Here is an 11,887-nt window from a genome sequence, read left to right as displayed (position 1 = left end):
AAGTTTCAGAGTTATGTTGTCTTTTATTTCCCCAAGTAGTAATCTGTACTGTTTAAGTTATTGCACAAGAACTGTCTCTGTAAGAGCTGTCCATATTACATTCCTCATTGAGAACACTTGTGTTAGTAGGCTGTCATGATTACCCCCACAGTTCTGTACGGCACGCTGCTTTTATTCCTTCTGGTGGCAGAAATGCACTAAATGTTCTTTATTCAACCCAGTTACAGAAGGAAGGAAAGGAGCTGTCAGTTGTTAGCTGAAGCTAGCATATACTGGTTTAGGAAGTTGTGTTTTAATGTAAGATTAAATTATCTATGAAAAATAGTATTCATAATTTAAGCCCACGTGCTTCTGAAGTTTAGCCTCTTTGTTGGGCTGGTGTTTAAGACACTTGAGTATCCAGGGTGAGCCGCACACAAGGGAAAGATGTGGCTCGGCATCACACTGTTTTTCTGCCCAATGACAGGTGGGTACAACCGGAAAAAAACTAGGGAAGCTGCATGTGCTTCCAGAATGCTCTGCTTGCCCTGTGCCAGAAATGCTCTGTGTATGCAGGTAGTGCTATACGATCCCCAGGGTTTACACCATGCCTTATCACAGACACTTGCACCCAGGCTCACCTGCCACAGCTCAGTAGCCTGGAGGCTGCTCATGCAGATAAAGTCATCTCCGTTTGCAGGAGAAATGCCTCGACTTGATTTTTAAAAAGTGTTGAGGTGCTTGTCTCTCATTTGCTTTCCCAGGGCAATGGGTGCTACTGTGTTTGTGAGAAGCCCCCCTGCATCTCCAGGGCTGAGCCCCCCAGCAGCCCGGCAGTGTCTCCGCTCTGCACGCCAGCTCTCTGCAGAACTCCCCACCTGCCCTAAGGGCAGCAGTTCTTAAAACATGACTGTGAAACTTAACTTGAAAAACTAATTATTAGTTAATAAAGCTTGTGGTTTATGGACTGGAGTGATAGGAAAGCCTGGCTAGAGTACGGAGCTGTTAAACGTGAAGCCTGCTGAAACGCTCCAGCTGTTTTAATAGGAGTGCGAGGGCCAGCTCTTCATTCGGTGTAAATCAGCAGAGATCCATTAAGTTCAGGGGATCTCATCTACTTTACATCAGCTGAGGACGCGACCCCGAGTACTTAATTGGTGGTATAATATAAAGACATTAGACTCTCTTCTCTCGTTCGTCGGCACACGTCATTCCCGTTAATGGTGATGAGAGCAGCCTGGAAGGGAACACACAGCCGTGGGTAGGTACGGCCGGTGCTGTCCTGCGGCTGCTCCCAGCAGGGCTGGTGCTCCCTAAAGCTGCTCTCCGGCCTCTGAAGAGCTGCCGCTCTCAAGTGGAGAGGGAAAACAAAGCAAAATGGTTAATAATTAAAGAAGCCTTCAAATCTTTCCCTTGGACAGAGGGGAAGGAGCAAGAACGCTGAGGACGCGTGCTGCAGCCCTCGCCATGCCGGCGCCCTGCTAGGGTGGGAGCAGCATCTCTTCTCTCCCACCACCCCATTGCTGCGGGTTGCCGTGGCACAATCCGTGGCATGAGCTGTGTTTTCCTTGGAAAACAGGGAGTTTTAGCACAGCAGAAAATGTTTCTAAGTCCGCATAAAAGGCTGCCCAGGAGCAGGCTGGGATGAAGCCTCCTGTCTGCAGCCAACAGGTAGGGGCTGTTCCCCCACACCAGCATTTCTGTCCCCTCCAAATGTGCACCCAGCACTGGCTTGGGGGTCAGAGGTGGAACAGAGAGGACAGAGATGCTTCAGCTGTCACAGAGCTGCAGATCTGGGAGGAGGCAACAGTGCTCCTTCAAGCTTCTTTGCCAAACCTCCAGTCTTGTGCCTTGTATCCCCCCAAAGTTTGCAGGTGGGTGTGCTGGCAGAACCTGCCCATCTGCAGGGTTGATGTGTAGGAGATGGTTCCTTCATAGGCAGAGGAGACTTGTTGGTAATTCTTCTCATTTTGGTTCTGCAATCCTGCATCCTGTTTCATAGATTTTTCTGTGCTCCTGAACAGAGCTTGAGAGCACTACTGGGTCACGCTTTTCCTGGGGTGTCTTAATATATTATTTCTCCTCCTTATGGCATCTGTGCCTTCTGCAGGTGTCCTGTCTCCGCTCCTGGCACATGTTGCCCTCTCTTGGGTCACAGCCTCTGTCTTTGTGCTCTCATGCAGTCCCTCAGCCTTTATTTTTGGTCAGTCCTTTGGGAGCTGCTGAGCACCCCGCTCCCAGCTTTCCCCTCTGCAAAGGTGCACGTTTGCTCTCTGCCTGCAGCCAAGAGCCCCTTTGGCATTTTACTGCTAAAATGGGAATCGAATGTTGCCCCATCATCTTTTTGTAAGGTTGCAGGAAAAAAAAGAGGGGGGGGGAAGGATGTTGCATCTTGCCCAGAAGAAGCTGAGATGGGTAATTGATTCTGAAAGCAGTTTGCACAGTTGGGGACTCACTCGCTGAAGCTGTCGCGTTACACTGGGGAGCTTTGCTGTTTTGGTGCTCCAGCGGAGCAGCTGTTGTACCCGGCATCGCTTCCAGCTTGTCACGAGCTGTGGAGGTGCCTGTGTCCTCAGACTGTTCATCAGGAATGCTTTGGACTTGAATTTGACTCCTTTATTCAGCAGGAGGCCAACAGCGAGCACAGGGCTGGTGGGTAAGGAGGCTTTTCTGTGCCTGTTTTGGCACATCAAGGTTAGTGGTTTGACTTTGAAACACCATTTGAGAGTTGTCCAGCCCAGCACACATGTACCTTGTGCTACATCTCTGTGCAGCAAGAGATCATCGCTGAGAGGTCACACAAGAAAAAAGCCTTTTTCACCTCTTCCAGGGTGAAATATTTTGGAGTACCTGGAATAAGTGAAGTGTTTGGGGGGGGGGAAAACCCAAACGACACTTGCAAGACCTTTTTGGAGATCTGAAATGTGATCCTCCTCTAAATTCATCAAGTTTAAAAATGGTAGGGTTTTAGTTTTTTTTTTTCTGCATTGTCATGCTTGTGGCTTTCCTACACTGATCTTTCTGAGGCTGCCCTTCTCTGTTTTGATCTCTGCCAAGTGCTCAGAGGGGAGAAGATATGGTTCTGCTGGATGGGGAGTTGGAGTGAAATCAGTGCACTCTTTTCACTGTCATATTGTTTAAGGCAGGAAAAATAAAGCACCCCGTGTCCCTTCTTCATGTCAGGACTCTCTTTTAAATTGCAGACAGTTGTCCAAAAACCTTCTTAGATAGAGCTTCCAACCTTCTCTGCATGATCTCACACTGCTCCCAGGGACAGGACAGCTCTTGCCTGAGAAAAACCTCTCAGTTCAAGCTCTTATCTTCCTGTGCTGTTCAAAATTACATGGACAGCTGAGTTTCCCTCTTCACTCTGACAGATCCACAAAGGCAGTTGTCTTCTGTACCTAACACACAGTGGAGTCTTTCAGTGCTTCCTATAGATCTAGGCTGTGGTCTTGCAGCTCAGGTGGGACTTCCATGAGTGGGAGCTAAACTGGGTTGAAGTGCACAGCATAAAGCACTGTTTCAAATAGGAAAAATAGAGAACCTGCTCCAGACTTCTCCATCTCCATTTACTTCTTCTTCCTTGTTGGCTTTTGATGCCAGTCTGTAGCTTTCCAACTGCAAAATGAAGATTTTCCTGTGGTGTTGGCTCCTCTTCACAAGGAAGGTTGTTGCTTTGCTCTTTGTCCTCTTCTCTGGATGAGACTCCTCCTTCTTATAAGTTGAAATTAGCTATAGGGGAGAGGCAGAAATGCACATGAGGTGTGATTCACACTCTGGCCATGTTGGTTGTGACAGGGTGAGTGACATGGGAAAGTTCTGATGGATTGAGGGTGGCTGGAGCAAGAGCTGGTGCAGCTGGAGGGGAGGGAGTGGTGGGAGTGCAGCAAGTGGGAGAGATGCAGGGGCAGACCAGCAAGGGTAGACATCCCAGACCTCCGTCCATGCAGGGAAACCTGAGGAGGAGGGAAGAAACCAGGAATGGAGACGAAGAGCAAGGCTGGAGGTGGGAGTGATTGGTAGGGCTGGGAGAGAGCAAGGGAAGGGACACGGGGCTGCTCGGAGCCGTGAGCAGCTCTGCCGGGGGCTCTGCTGGACTTTCAGGTGGAAAAGAAATCTTTTTGTGTTTAAAATTCCAGTGCAGCGGTGCGGTATGTGAACAAACAACTAGGTATTGCCTTAGAAATGGCAATAGTTTGGTGTGAGTCCGTACCAAGGGGCAGAAGGGAGAGATTTCTGTGCAGAGTGCTTTGGGGTCCCATTGGGCAGCGAGCACTGGGACAGCTCTGTGGTGGAACCATCAGGTCACTGAGCAAGCCAGAAGCCAGCAAATATACTAAAACACGTCTAGAATGACTCAAGAATCTTGCAGAGTGGAGAAAGCAGTGGTTACACGAACAGCAGAATATGGTGCATGGAAAGAAGAAAAACTGTGCGCGAGGAAACCCAGGCGAACGTCCCTCTGAACAACAGGGTGCTTCTAAAAATGGCTCTGCCAGTGAGTGCCTGGGGCACCCCCGGGCGAAGGGGGCGATGGCTGCCCAGCTGACATCTGTGCTCGGTGACAATAGCATGGCCTGACAAGTTCAGTGCAGCTCGGCACGGGGCAGCAGGTGGGAGAGGCAGCGTGCGAGGCCACCTGCTCGCCCGCCTGTGCTGTCCCCCGGGGCTGCCGCCGATGCTCCGCTGCATCACGGCCCCAGGGGAGCCGTGACTGACGGGCTGTCCCCAGGTAGGGCGAGGGGCTGGCACCTGCTGTCAGGGTTCACATCAGAGGGGGGCTCTTAAAGTAGCTGTGGAAGGGTTGTGCTTTTACCTTTTATAGATTTCACTTGGTTAGCGAGCAATCTTTCCCCCCACCCCTTCACTACAAAAAAATAAATCTGTTTTAAGATAATATTTGTGTCTGGAATTTAGCAACGTGTCATGGCAGGCTCAAACGTGTATGAAAATAGATGAGGAAAAAACAAAGCAGCCAAGCCAAATCCTACACCTGTAACTCTTCCTGAGCGCACCAGGCAGTGGGAAAGCTCAGCTGCTCCCAGCACTTGGCTTGTGCGGTCTGAATGTCATTATTGTACAATGGGGTTTGATCTGAATTGGCATCGCTCTTGCCGGGAAGTGAATGGACTGAGAGCAGCCGAGGATCCAGCCTCCCCCGCCTGTGCTAAGTAAGTACTCATGCAACAGTCAGCTCTGGTTTAGAGCCCAAACTCAATTCAGAATAACACCAATAAACCTGAGCTGGTCACTTCTGATCGGCCCTGCTGTGACTCAGGGAGAGCTGAATTTTTTCCCCTCTCTCTGTACGTGCCAGCCAGAAACAACAAGCTCTGTCTGATTTGGAGTGGCACAAGGAACTCACTGCGTCCTGATGTCGGCTGGACAAGTCTGGTGTCTGAGCTCCTCCATAACGGCTCGTATGCTGGGGCAGAGCGCTCAGAGAGCTGTTCTGATTTACCGAAGAGCTGGCTCGCAGGGACCATTTAACAATCCTGTTGGTTGCCAAATGCTTCAGCGCACGTTTCTGGTTTGAATTTTCATCTTCATAACTGCATGCCATTTAGTTTTCTCGATCGCATGTACAAATGCCTGTCTGGCCTGGCAGCCGCGCGTGGGGAGCCGGGAAAGGCAGTGGGATGGCAGGTTTAGTGCAGAGGTGGGATGGTGCTGTGTGTTTTGGGCTGGCTCGGCTCGCACCCACCCGCTGCGTGGGCTTTGTGTGCCACGCGGGTGCCGTGCATGGAGATGATCCCTTCAGTCGGTACCGCTCACACAGGCAGCGAGTGAACACAGAGCTGAATGCAACAATACCAGTTCTGTAGCTGCATTAAAATTGCAGTCTTGCTACTGATGCCACAAGCTAAAATATGCACTAATGTGGAAGAAAAAAAGAGGAGCTGGAAATGTCATTGTCTCCGTGCAAAAGCCAAGCCCCATGTTGCTGGTTTTGGTGTCAGATGAGGAATGGCAGAGCTGGTTTTGCAGGAGTAGCTGCTGCTGGGAGCTGAAGGTGGTGCAGCACCTTTCTGGGGGGGCACGGCATTTTGGGGAGCCTGCCTGTCTGTCCTTGTGTCCCCCCAGTCTTAAACCAGTCTTAAAAAGGGCTGTAGGACCCACCCCATCAGCTGAGCTTTCCCAGCTCACGGAGCACAGCGCCTGAGTTCTCTAATTAAAGATGTGTTGCCAGATTTCAAGGGATCTCAGTGTTAAGAATTTTTTTGGTACCTACCTCTGGTGTTTTAAGATGTCCACTTAGAACAACAGGAAGATTTAAATGGATGCTTAAAAAAATCAGCCTAAGGTATTCAGAGATTTGCTTTTAATTATGAGAAGTAAATTAAAATGTAGTTGTTCCATGGCAAGTTCATCTTAATTCAGTGCCTCATAACACAGGTATTACGTTTCTCCTGAATAAAGCCTTATCTGAGGTAAGAGATGTAATTTAAAAAGTAATCCAGTCCTGAATAAAACGTTCCTCATGATCGGCAGGTCGATTTGAAATATAAGTGCCTAATCACAGTCACAGTAAAAATGGATCTCTCACTCCTGTTTGTTCTGTTCTGTGGTTGTTGTACAAATTCAGGGAAAAAAACCAGCAACAACAATTTTAGCTTCTAGCCCTTGCAGTTGGTGGCACACTTGTTTGCTCGATGCGGCCGTTTCAGAGTCCTACGTATGAAATTAAGGTTTGCATCACCTCCTGGTTTTCCTTTTGTTCAATTTAGAAGTTTTCCTCTCCTCTCGGTACTTCCAGAGGGATCTCTCCCGCTGGAAATGTGCTTTGCTGGAGGCCAAGGCAAAGTCCTGGAGCAGAGGATGCTTCTTACACATTCTGTTGTACAGCTTCTGTTTCTGTGCTGAGACGACTCTTCTAGTGGTTGAATGAATCTTCCCAGCAGCAACACAAAATCAGCCACAGTCCGTTACCAGCATGGCTTGAATTTGTTTCCCCAGAAAATAATCCAAGTGACCTTATTCTTATTTTATCTTAGGGATGGTGCATAACCACATTACATCCCAGAAACTACTGGGGGACAAACTGGAGCGCTAAGACTCCCAGCTGCTCTGAAAGCACGGAGGACTTGGTTTAGCAATGCAGGATAATGACTGTAGTTAGATCTTGATTATGCTAAAGTGGCCAGGAGTGAAATAATTAAAATATAGATATTTGCTTTCTCCTGAGTTTCCAAGTTAACAACCCATTCTGCCGAGCAGGGCTGCTTCATGTGTTAAGGATCTCGAATACTTCAAACACAGAAAGTCTCCAGAATATTAATCTCTTTTATTCTGGAGTCACAGGATTAGTCTGAAAACAATTAAAATAAATTGTAATTCTTGAGCTCAGTTTGTTTGGCAATTCTGCTAGTGCACACAGCACCGGGAGGGTGGGTGTCTGAAAAAGATCTTGCGGTGAAATACCTGGGGGGCCGTGTCACTGCTCCCCGAGGAACAGGCTCATCCCCCCAGCACGGCAGCCAGGAGCTCCCCCCTCCCCAAATAATGCGTGTGCTGCCCCGCGCTCAAAGGGACTCTTGTCCTGCCTGCCCCAAATTTATGGGTACGAGGGTCGGTCGGGGATGGCTCTGAAAGATGCTTTGTAGGCTGGTCGGTGGCTGGGAAGGAGGCGTGTTAATGGGGTATTGTGTGGGGGGCTGCGATCCTCGGGGGCTTTGTCAGCCCTGAAAAGTTCGCAAGGAGAAGCCTTGTTCCCCCAGCGCTGCCTCCTCTGATTTACTGCTGCTCCCCTCGCTTCGGAAGTGCCGCAACATTCCCTGGTAAATAGGGATGTATGGACAATATTCTCCCTCCTTTTCCTCCTCTTCCCAAATATGTAAACTCTGAGAAAGCTTTATTCTTCTTCAATGATCATTCAATTGTTTCCAGATTGTATCTTTTGGTAAATTTATTGCTGGCTATTTAAAAAAAAAAAAAAATCAAATGCATTTTGCATATTAACACGTAACTCTTGTTCCTGTCTGCTCCGTTTGGAAATGGTTGGATTGCTTTTATAAAGAAAAAAATGGCTAATAAAATTGGCCTCAGCACCGTTGCTTTGCAATTCTTATGAACAGTAAAGTGCTACTTACAGTCATTGATGTTAAAAGCTATTTCTAAATTATGGTGCCATTTATTATCTCTAGTGTCCAAAGTAAGTTTAAATGATGCTTATAATTCATGTTTTACCAAATTTCCTTTTCCCCCTGAGGATACCTCTGATTAACTTATGCACATTTAAGCGCTTTTTAAATTCTTCTTTTATTGCCATTATGCTCTGAAAATCTCAGCGATTCTCAAAAATGGGTAATAAACTTGAGATAAAATGCTGCAGTTTTAGATCAATGCTGACATATCACTGTGGTGATTTCTTCAGAGCTAAAGTGATAATGCTTCATATTTACAGAATATATACTAGGTTATTACTACAGTATTACCATTTTGTTCTAAGATGAAATGAGTAATTTACCAATTTATTAAACAGTTACATTTAAGTATTGCTTAGGACATTACCACACCAATCTGTTTACTTAGCTTGAAGAGTTACCATTAAGAAACCCTGTTTATTTAGGTAAAATTTGTAATGATCGTGCCCTCCATTAAGAAACTTATTTTTCTGCAAGCTTAATTGCCTGGAAATGAGTTTCTCCTTATTTACTATGGCGCATTCTGCTAAGCCAGCTAAAAACGTCACCCTTGCAAGAAATGCTGGAGAAATTAATAATACATATATGGAAGAGTTTTAATTAGTATAATACCAAATGTTAATAAAAGATTTATGATCCAGTTAAAAGTTCTAACGATCACAACCAGAAAAGGTCGGAAATGTGGCGGCAGCGATCTGTTAAAAATAAATAAATGCTGATAAACTCTCCAAATTGAGGACAGAGGAGATTTTTTTTTTCCCTGCTGCTGTCCTTGTGTGAGCACTGGCTCTGTGATCTGGAAGGTCAAGCTTTGACCCCATGGAAAGCTGGGTAAATCCAGATGGCAAGAGGGTAATCCAGGTGTGTTGGGAGGGCATGGAGGAGGCCATCGTGGTGGAAGAGGCTGCGTTCAATTCAGTTGGTGGCACTGGGCTGTGAGCATCAGCTCCTGCCCAGGGGACACAAACGTGGCCCAAGGTGGGTCTAGCAGGAGCTTCAGCATCACTGGCACAACCTTTGAGCTCAGCTCTAGGTCAAAAGTCCATGTTTTGAGAAGCTCTGTTGCCCAATGAACGAGGATGGAGACAGAACCAGCTTGGCTCCAGCCAACAGTGGAAGTAGTAGCTGGATTTCCAGAGGTTAATTCCTTTAGAGGAGCACATCAAATAGCACCTCAAACCACAAATATCTCAGGCTCACCTTGCAGCTTGGCTTCATGTGGCACAGAGTCTCTGCTGAAGGCTGAGCCTGTGGCTGACCAGAAGCGACGATGGACGAGTCCTGGTGGATCTGGGCTGGTTGCTGTGGGTCAGGTGAGTGTTGGTGCAGATTATCCATCTCAAGTAGAGGTCTTCTAATGTTGGAATTAGGTTTTTAAGAGAGCAACCATCTGTAGCCTTGTGTGCGGTGTGGCAGGGGAAGGAGGTGTGCTGGGTGACATCGAGGGACACCAGTCACTGCTGAGACCTGCTCTGAGTGTCTTTAGTCAGTTGAAATAAATTAAGATCCTGCTTTAAACACTCTCAAATCTACCTAGCTCAAAGTCTCACTGGGATCTTCAAAACAAAACCCTTAAGTGGTGTCAGAAATATGAACTTTGAGAGTTGGAGCTGGAGCCACTTTTAGTGCCATTAGACAAGGCTGAACTGTGAGCTGCTCCCCAGAGCTATTTCTTTAGACCACCATCACCCCAGGCTCCTTCTTGTTGGATCCCAGAGGGTAGATCACAAGTGAAAAAAAAAATCCCTCCACCCAGAAGTGCCATCATTCTTGGAAGTCCTAGCAGAAATGCATACTGCTTGCTTGGATTTGGAGGATTTTGGGACAGGAACAAGGGCTGTGATTTTTATATATATATTTTTTTTTCCAGATGTTGCCTAGATTTGGCTGCCAGCACGACTGACAGGCGTGGGCTTCTGGCATGATTTGGGGTACTTATAGCAAATATCAGAAGTGTCTTGTCCCGCATCCCATCAAGGTGCTCAAGCTCAGATTGCACATGCTGGCTCTCCCTCCCTGCACTGGTCCATCAGGAGCAAGGTGACACGGCATTGCACCCTGCAAAGATAACTGCATATTGGGGTACGTACCCAAGGAGGAGCCGGGAGAGTGACTCTGATTTGGGGGCAGCAAGTGCGGAGAGGAGCCGGGGATGAGTTTTCCCTGGGGGTTTGCTCCAGATGAAGGTTTGCCACTGTAGGGTGAACATGTAGGATGAATATTTAGGATATGTAGGATGAACATCTTGCTGGTGGGGCAGGGCTTCTGTGCTGCATTGGGTAGGGCCAGTACCCCAGAACAAATAACTGGTGGAAAAGTTTTGGTCTTTGATAAAAATGGATGTCCCACGTCTGTCACAACCTGTACCTCCTGCAGCAGTGAATGTGTTGAGCTGTATTAAATCAGGAGCACTTTATCCTTCCCTTTTGCAGAGCTAGGGAAGGTGCTGGTGGCAGAAGCGTGGGGGCGATGTGAGCTGTGCACTCCTGTTCTTCGGTGGTAAAACCTTCCTTGCTCAGGGTACAAAGCCCTTCATCTTGAGATTCAGGATGCTGAAGTAGACATAGGCTTTGTGCTGGGGCCTGTTTCCTTTCTTAAATTCCTCTTAGGAAGCTATCTGTGAAATATTTAATTAAAAAAATTACAAAAAATATTACAAAATGTACACTGTATATGTTATATATGCATATAAACCAGTATTATTTTAATCGCTGAGTTCTTCCTCATCACTGAAATAAGCATTTTTCTTAATCCATGGACATTTTGAATAATCTGAAATCGAAGACTCCCCTGCAGTCTGTGTCCATCTTTGTTGTTCTTCCTCAATTTTGGATTGCTGAACAGCTACGGCTTGGTTGAGGCTGTCTAAACCAGGGTCTTCTCCTTCCTCTTCACTTTCTCCTTACTCCTCAGTTTCTTCTGGCTCAACTATTTACTTTTTCTTCTTCTTTTCTTTTTTCTTTTTTTTTTTTTTTTGGTGGCTCCCGCTCTCCTAACATATTTTTAGGACAAGCGTAATTAAATGTCCTGCTTCCCCACATTTGTAACACTTAGACTTATCAAAGTAGTTACGCCTGTGAATGAATTCTGCTGCCCTTCCCTTATCAATGGCAATACTTGCTTTCATTACTCTTTCAAACAACTGTTTGTTATCAAGTGCCTGAGAACAGTTTTGTGCAGATTCTTTATCCAAAAACAAAATAAAGGCAACTCCTTTGCTCTTCCTTGTGTCTTTGCCTTTCATAATAGTAACCTTGACAACTTTCCCATACTTTGAAAAGATCCTGTATAGATCATTGTCTGTCAAAGCAAAGGGTAAATTGGACACATATACTGTGCTTTTGCTTGGTGCCAACCGACTGTTTATTTTCCCATCATGACAGGGCTCAGCCCGCGCGGGCACATGTGGGTCGACACAACACCAGCCAACGTGCAGGCCCCAGTGGGACGGGACCTGACTTGACATACCCTCTGCTCTACTGCCACTCCAGCCACGTCTCGCTTCCAGGAAGGCCAATGGTACCCGGGGTGGATTAGAAGGGGGGTGTCAGTCGGTCAAGAGAGGTTCTCCTGCCCCTCTACTCTGCCCTGGGGAGACCACACCTGGAATATTGTGTCCAGTTGTGGCCCCTCAGTTCCAGCAGGACAGGGAACTGCTGGAGAGAGTCCAGCGCAGCCACCAAGATGCTGAAGGGAGTGGAGCATCTCCCGTGTGAGGAAAGGCTGAGGGAGCTGGGGCTCTGGAGCTGGACAAGAGGACA

At 47.3% G+C, this 11,887-nt stretch overlaps 1 pseudogene; it reads right to left on the bottom strand.

The window, feature by feature from the left end:
• Positions 1 to 10,608: 10,608 nt before the first annotated feature.
• On the bottom strand, positions 10,609 to 11,684 carry LOC135575388 (zinc finger CCHC-type and RNA-binding motif-containing protein 1-like; annotated as a pseudogene).
• Positions 11,685 to 11,887: the final 203 nt, after the last annotated feature.

The sequence above is a fragment of the Columba livia genome, chromosome 14, assembly GCF_036013475.1.
Source record: "Columba livia isolate bColLiv1 breed racing homer chromosome 14, bColLiv1.pat.W.v2, whole genome shotgun sequence".
In the NCBI taxonomy this organism is placed as follows: Eukaryota; Metazoa; Chordata; class Aves; order Columbiformes; family Columbidae; genus Columba; species Columba livia.
This window is presented reverse-complemented; position numbering and strand designations above follow the sequence as displayed.